The sequence below is a fragment of the Eriocheir sinensis genome, chromosome 11 (assembly GCF_024679095.1).
Source record: "Eriocheir sinensis breed Jianghai 21 chromosome 11, ASM2467909v1, whole genome shotgun sequence".
Taxonomy (NCBI): domain Eukaryota; kingdom Metazoa; phylum Arthropoda; class Malacostraca; order Decapoda; family Varunidae; genus Eriocheir; species Eriocheir sinensis.
Window position 1 is genome coordinate 639,309 of NC_066519.1, and position 8,381 is coordinate 647,689.

The following is an 8,381-nucleotide window of genomic DNA, read 5'->3' on the forward strand; positions in this document are numbered from 1 at the left end:
TCCTGACGGCAACACGGAACCCAAGTAACACGTCCGGCATAACACTATCAATCAATCAATCAATCCTTTTTCTGTTAACTAACCTCAACATGTGTTTTTATTTTTGTACAATGAAGATTTTTATTTTTTGCAATGCCTTGTCATGCAGGGGTTTGTCTGCAAGACAACCCTTGGTTGTATTTTACAACAATAAATATTTCATTTCAATTCAAACCGTGTCAGGAGGCGCCGTTGCAAAGGGCAGCCATCATCATCAGCAGCAGCACCCAAACGTAAACACACCCAGCCTGGCGGACACGTGCTGGGTCCCTCCCTCCTCTAGTGCGGCCATATACCTCCCAACCCTACACACCTCCACCAACTGGAAACTCCAACCCCACACCACCATCCTAGGGGCAGAGCTCTTTGCCATCAGGGAAGGCCCCACAGCAGCGACAACGCTTCCCCCACACCAATCAGTCTCCCTCTTTACTGACTCCCTCACTTCCCTCCAACTCCTCTCAACTCACAGACCTCACACACACCACACACTATGCTTTGCCATCCACTCCCTCTTGGCACAGCTGACCTCCGGGGGCAGACGGGTCCACCTTCAGTGGGTCCCTTCCCACATAGGCATCGTGGGCAACACAGTGGTGGACCAAGCTGCCAACCTGGCACCCCCCCCCCCCCAGCCAATTCACAGCCCTCCGGACCACAGTGACCTCAAGACCCACCTCCGACAGTCCTCCAACAGCCACTGGACCACCAGACTAACGATAGACCTCAGACAGCTCACCCTCGGCCACTACAGATACTCCCCCGCCCGGCACTGGCGCCCCTTCTCCCCCAGTCGCCCACTGGACACAGCCATCACCCGTCTAAGGATTGGACACACCCGCCTCAACGCCCACCTGCACAGACTGAACATAGTCCGAGACCCACGCTGCCCATGGTGCCCCACACAACCTGACACACCAGAACACCTCCTCCTCCACTGCCCAAGATTCCACTCCCTCCGCACCACCCTCAAAGCATCTTTAACCAGTCTCCATATTCACAGGCCAACCCTAGAGGACCTACTGGGCAGCGACACCCTCAGCCCCAACACTGCCTTCCACGCCCTCAAGTGCACGCAAACCTTCCTGCAGAAGTCGGGGCAACTCGACAGGATCTAACTCCCGCCCTGGTGACAGGACGGCCAACACAATCAACGACTCCTGATAACAACTACCACTGACGGGGCTCTTGAGGCTGTGGGCCCACAGCCTAACTAGCCCCATAAAACACCCACGAAGAAGAAGAAGAAGTCATCGTGGGCAACACCATGGTGGACAACCTGGCACACCAATACACAGACCACACTGACCTCCTCCGACAGTCCTCCAACAGACACTGGACTAACGGCTGACCTCAGACAGCTCACGGTACAGACACTCCCCCGCCCAGTACCACTCCCACGAGAGGCCACTCCTTTAAGCTTTTTGTTCCTCGTTACAATACTGATGTTCGAGCTCGTTTCTTCTCTGTGCGAGTCATTAGCATTTGGAATAATTTACCAGAATCAGTTGTTGTGGTGAATTCTGTTAATGCTTTCAAACGGCATCTCCACACTTCTCTCGGTCAAATTTTGTATGATTTTGATTGACTTTGGGTTGTTGAGTATCTCTTTAACTTGTAAACTTGTGTCCTGTGCTGTACTGCGTCTCCACTCGGGATTGCCAACCTGACTATATTGTCTTGGAACTTACTCAAGAGTATTATGGCAGTTGTTTGTGTGGTCTTGGTGATGCCACATTAGCCAACCATCAGAACATCTAAAGGACAATCTACTTGCTGTCTTGGTTGGAGGCATCACCTGATTCTAGATGGGGTTCTCCCCATCTAGGTAAGAAATCTAGGTAAGAAATCCCCCAGCCGTCCCCTGGACACACCCGCCTCACCTGCACAGTCCACATGGTGCCCCACACACACCAGAACACCTCCTCCTCCACTGCCCAAGATTCCACTCACCAACCTCAAGTCATCCCTAACCAGCATCCGCATTCACAGGCCAACCCTGGAGGACCTGCTGGGCAGCGACACCCTCAGCCCCAACACTCAAGCCTTCCAAGTGTACGCAAACCTTCCTGCAGAAGTCGGGGCGGCAACTCGACAGAATCTAACCCCACTCTGGTGACAGAACGACAAACAAAAGCCTGATACCAACTACCACTGAAGGGGCTGTGGAGGCTGTGGCCCCACAGCCCCATAAAACACCCAAGAAGAAGAAGAAGGTGATGCCCCGGAGGATATGGACCCCGCCAGCCACCCAGCACCCCTTCCCTCCCTCCTCCTACTGGTGACGTAAGTACCCTGCCGCACACCACAGGCCCCCCCACACCCCATCCCTGCCCCTGAAGTAGATCCTGCCCTCACCTTCAGCCCAAACCCCGGTCACGGTGTGTGTCGTGCCTTGCATGGGCAATTATGTGGGTTCAATATATCACAAAGTAGAATTAATTGTTAATCATTGAAACGAGAGAGCAAGATTAGTAGTTTATTCAGCAAGTCTTGTAAGGCAGCGGCACACAGGACTATCATCTGCCAAATAATATAGGCAGCGTGACTGTAAGAATGTTACTTGAGGTAAATATATTTGTTAAGAGAACTAAGGGTCAAGGGACAGGGTCCAGCCGTATGAGACTAAATTGTGTCACTCGTAACACTTAGAGCTTATTTAGTCTGATTAAAACCACCACAGACACACAATCACTTTAAACCAATGGTAATTGTCAAGATTGACTCCGCGCCTCCAAAATGCGATATTACGGCTCCATATTATAGTTAAGGGATGAAATACATGTCCCTCAACCATAACATGAAGTACTTAGAAGTAAGGAAAGAGGCCCAGTCCCCTTCCCCTAGTAACCATCTTGAGGGACCCGTGGGCGTTTTTTGGTGGGGGAGCAGATTTAAGCTCCTCCAACCGAACTTTACATAACCTAACCTCTAACCTCCTAACCAAGGGGGTCGCAGCACCCCCCGGACCCCCCTCCACATGTATGATGTGCCGGTAAGACTCGAGAAGTACAACGGTACCTTGGAAAGGTTATTATTCTTGGGGGGGGGAGGCGTGTAGTGAATCTCCATATTTACCAAACTAACATGCAAACACAAGAATATGTAGCACCAACACACCAAGAAAAACTGTCAAGTATTTCCACTAACACGGGGTAACACGTAACCTGCTCACTCAGTCTTAATTAACACCACTCATCAACTTAATTAAGCCTTGACCACAATTAGTGAGTGTCTGCACTCCACCGTGGTCACCCCTGCCCTGAGAATGACACACATACACACCACTCTTTTCTCCTCCCGCACACTGCTGCTGCACACAAAGTGCTGGCTTTTTTTTTTTTTTTTTTTTTTTTTTTAACGTTGCGGTCTATTGTGCCTGTAGGCTTCTTTTCCGGTGGATCCTGATGGTCAATCCAAGGCTTCTTTATAGTGGATCGTGATGGTCGGCCCAGCCCGTTCCGGCGCAGGCGAGTGTTTATAGTGGTGCCATCCCGGAGCTCATCTTTGATCCTAGAGTCTAGAGTCCGGGTTGATAGGTGGTCTTCTGGACAGCATGTGGGTAGTTTTAAGCCACTCAGTGGCGGCTGAAAAATCCCAGCTTGGTGGCACCGGTTGGGGATTGAACTCGCGTCCTCCTGAACACAGGGCCGTCTCGCTATCCGTTCAGCCACCGCCTCCCCTTGGGGAGCTTGGGACCTGCCACCACTCAGACTTGCTTCAACACCACTGTATGGGGCGATACCTCATATAATAAGAATATAATATATTGTGTAATATATAATAATAATAATATATATACCTCCCAGGCATTGAATGGCATTCAGATAACTGATTCAAGATTCACTAAAGGAGGCAATATTGTCATGAACTTTGATAATGAGAACACAAGGGCTGAGGCTACTCAAAAACTGGAATCTGAGCAAATTAGTACCAAGAGTGTTGGAAAGATGAAACCAAAGATCATGATATGCATAAAGAGGAGACCAAGGAAAAGATAAAGGAGACCATCTTGGACCACAATGAGTTCTTACACACAACTGAGGGTGTTGAGGATAAAATTGAGCTGATCTTTCGTAAGTCTGCGGCGGGCGGCACGATGCACTACATATTGAGGTGCGACCCAACCGTGAGAGAGCTGAGTCACAAGTATCACGACAAGATGAAATTACAATGGGGAATATACACAGTGAGAGACAGATACCATGCAATTACATGCTATCATTGTCAGAGATACGGCCATCTTGAGGCCAACTACTGCCAAGACCACTGGAGACGCCCCAAATTGTTTCAAATGCGCTGGCAATCATAAATCATAGGATTGCACCATGGCTGAGAAGAAATGCATAAACTGTGTGAGGTACAAGAAGCCAACCACTCAGCCAATGACCAGTGTTGTGTAGTTCTCCAGACTGAAACTGAGAGAATTCCTAACATGACCGATCCAGGCTATCAGTTACTAGTGTTTATACTCAAAGATAAATTGTGTGTGATGGATGTTCAGTGTGTGGGAAATAATCATTGGATATTTAATTGTGATACTATTTGAAAATATTAGACATGAACACTGAACTAATGGTTATATGTGATATTATTTGTGAAAGCAATTAAGACACACTCACTACGATGTTTGAGAATAAGTCCATCAAAGACTGTTATTGAGGCTGATGTTGAAATTGTTGACGGCCCTCGTGGAGCAGCAGGGCCTCAAACCTCGTCAACGGCAAATGGTAAATGATGTAAGAGTGCGTTGGCTCCCTCGGTCTAGGGCAAGGGAGGACAGGCTATTTCGGCCCCAAAAGTACTCACAGGTTAGGCTTGCTTGAGATTTTCTTGGTAGGCCTCTAAGATCAAAATAAAGTTACAGGTATTTTAATTCCATTATAGACATTTGCCGTTCTCCCGCAATAATTAAAAGGAAGCAGATTAACAACTTTCGGCAACGCTACACTGTTTTGACCCCGGACACCTGAAATTTTGTTGACGCTGCAAGATTGTTGGGTAGACAGGGGAGCACAACGGCCCTCTTTGTTTCAACACCCATCTCTCTCTCTCTCTCTCTCTCTCTCTCTCTCTCTCTCTCTCTCTCTCCACCCCCTTTCCTTCCTTCCCCTTTCATACTAAACCTCATTCTTCTTATTATTATTGTTATTATTTTTATTAATTACTATTCTTATTATTACCATTATTATTATTATTTCAGGGGAGAAGACAGGAGGAGGAGGAGGAGGGTTAGTGCCTGATCCAGCAAGGTGATTCACTGTCACCTGTTACTGTCCGTCCACCCTCAGGAAAGCCCTTTGAGATCCAGGTAGGCCTGTGTGTGTGTGTGTGTGTGTGTGTGTGTGTGTCTATGCATGTGTGTGTGTGTGTGTGTGTGTGTGTGTTTATATGTGGAAAAAGTGTGTGTGTGTGTGTGTGTGTTAGCGCAATCAGCCTGAGCAACGCCAGGACTGTTTTTGCGTTTCTGGACACAAGTCGGGCTTTTTTTATGTTCCTCATCTGCCTCAACACACACACACACACACACACACACACACACACACACACACACACACACACACACACTACTCCGGTAGCTCAGTCGGTTAAAGCACTGCGCCGCCCAGCATCAGCCGCTAACAGGCAAACACACACGTCCCTTCCTCTACATCCTGTCCCTCTCAGCCTAACAGCCTCGCCCTCCCATGCAACACTTTACCTTCAGGTGTCCCCTTATACTAAGGCTGCGTTTACACCAAGCGAATCTAATCGATTCCATTCATGAAGAATCATTTGACTCAAGTCATTTTGAATCGGCACATTCAAAAGGCAGTACCAAGGCAGGCTTTCACGTGTGTGGACGTACACGTGTCTCTGAAATAGCAGCGCTGCTGTGGCCGAGGCAGCGTGGGCGTCACCAACGGACAGCATGAAATTATTGTTAAAAGACCTGAATTTGGGAAGTTTGGACATTGTTCCCAGATTTGTTGAATAATCCAGATAAATGTTGACTTCCTTTGGATAACTAAAGAGCAATTTAAAATGTTGGTGGAGTTGACTTGATCCTCCATAAGAAAGCAGAACACCAATTACCGACGTGCAGCTGTGTCACGCATTTCAAACGTGGACCACACAGCGCACAGTTGCCAAATGAGAATATCAGCCACGTCCATAACGTTTTGTGTCGTCACTTGTTGAAAAAAGATGCTGCAGAATGTTGTCTCGTAAATAATATGTATGGCGCGGCAAGTCCTTCTGTGGTTCAGTAGCCTACAATAGTTCTCCTGTGATAAGTGAATATAAACTGTTGACTCATTTCAGTAGCAGTATCCTTCCATAAAGCAGCCATGGCATCTCCATGTCGGTGCATAGGATCACTGGGATCATATATCGCACGTCGTTCTCGTACTAAATTGACGAGGACGTCTGCTAGCATGGTGCTTGCTCCTCGGGTGACTCGCCTTGACTAATGAAAAAATGGGTCCAAACCAACCAGTGACTCTGAATGGCCATGAATCGTCCTGACTTGAATTGATTCGATTCGCATATAAAAGGAAGGGAAGGGAGCACAGGGCCATTTGGAAGCGAGCTAACTCTCCTGCACTTGGTATACCTGCGGTTCACAGGGTCATGGTTGGAATATGGGAGAAGGGGTCTACAGCCTCTTGGGTTTGAAGGTCTTGGCCAGCCTCAGAATCTTCAGGCTGTAGCTGTTGATAATTCTGATGATGACGATGATGACGGCTCTAGTAGCGACGCACGACAGTGAATCTGAATGCGAAAATGATAGAGATAGTGATTATAATTGAGCCTGTGAAAAGGTTGGTGGTTTGAGTTATCCACTTGCAATTGATAGATAATTTGTTTCAGTTAATTCTGTATGTTATAACAAATACAGAAGTGTTCCCTTATTAACTGACAATAACCCAGTAGGATGACCTGCATCACTGACATATTTCCTTTAATGATCATTACTGGAAAAAAAACTTTATTGCTATTATGTTCAAGAGAGTAAATAGTTTTCGGACACTTTAGATTTATACATATTCCAGACGTAAGAAAATTATGCTCGGAAATCCGGGGTATAATATTCCAGTGATTAATGAGAAAGCTGGAGGATCTAAAATATATTAAAAGATTGAACAACTTAATGTTTCATGAGTATTGTGTGTGTGTATTTACCTAGTTGTATTTACCTAGTTGTAATTTTACAGGCCTGGGCTTACGCTAGTGTGGTCCCGTCTCCGTATCTATAATTATCCAACTTTTCCTTGAATCTTTCCACACTCTTCGCCAATACTATTTCTTCACTTAGTCTGTTCCAAACCTCTGTATTTCTTTGTGGGAAGCTATATTTCCTTATGTCTCTTGAGCGTGTGTGTGTGTGTGTGTGTGTGTGTGTGTGTGTGTGTGAGATGACTTGACGAGGGTGTGATAATAGGGCAAACAGCGGTACAGGAGACTTACAAGAGACGAGGACAAACAGCTGTGGTTCAGTTAAGTCCTTCAACTAACTTGGAGTCGTGCATTTGATTTGATTTTTTATATATATATATTTTTTTTTTTTTTTTCACGGCCCAAAACAGGTTGTTACATTTTTTTTTTTTTTTTTTTTTTTTTTTTTTACAGCAGAAGTCAGTTCAAGGGCATAAAAAAAAGGAAACAAATGTGAAAAAAAGTCCGCTACTCACTGCTCCTAAAAAGAGTTAGAGGAGTGTCCGAAAGAGAGGTCAATTTCAGGAGGAGAGGTGTCCTGATACCCTCCTCTTGAAAGAGTTCAAGTCGTAGGCAGGAGGAAATACAGATGAAGGAAGATTGTTCCAGAGTTTACCAGCGTGAGGGATGAAAGAGTGAAGATGCTGGTTAACTCTTGCGTAAGGGATTTGGGCAGTATAGGGATGAAAGAGTGAAGATGCTGGTTAACTCTTGCATAAGGGATTTGGACAGTATAGGGATGAAAGAGTGAAGATGCTGGTTAACTCTTGCATAAGGGATTTGGGCAGTATAGGGATGAAAGAGTGAAGATGCTGGTTAACTCTTGCATAAGGGATTTGGACAGTATAGGGATGAAAGAGTGAAGATGCTGGTTAACTCTTGCATAAGGGATTTGGACAGTATAGGGATGAAAGAGTGAAGATGCTGGTTAACTCTTGCATAAGGGGTTTGGACAATATAGGGATGAAAGAGTGAAGATTCTGGTTAACTCTTGCATAAGGGATTTGGACAGTATAGGGATGAAAGAGTGAAGATGCTGGTTAACTCTTGCGTAAGGGATTTGGACAGTACAGGTAACTCTCGATTTACGCGTTTTTGAAATAACGCGGGGCCCAAAATCCAAAAAAAAAAATTATTTACACGTT

General features: G+C 46.2%; 1 long non-coding RNA gene across 1 annotated transcript in view; it reads left to right on the plus strand.

Annotated features, from left to right (window-relative positions):
* The first annotated feature begins 271 nt into the window (after positions 1-271).
* The window catches only part of LOC126996724 (uncharacterized), a 21,693-nt gene continuing 13,583 nt past the window's right edge, over positions 272-8,381 (plus strand). Inside the window, exons 1-2 of the long non-coding RNA XR_007751399.1 lie at positions 272-2,325; positions 5,243-5,350. This is a non-coding gene — a long non-coding RNA (uncharacterized LOC126996724). The remainder of the gene's footprint in view (positions 2,326-5,242; positions 5,351-8,381) is intronic.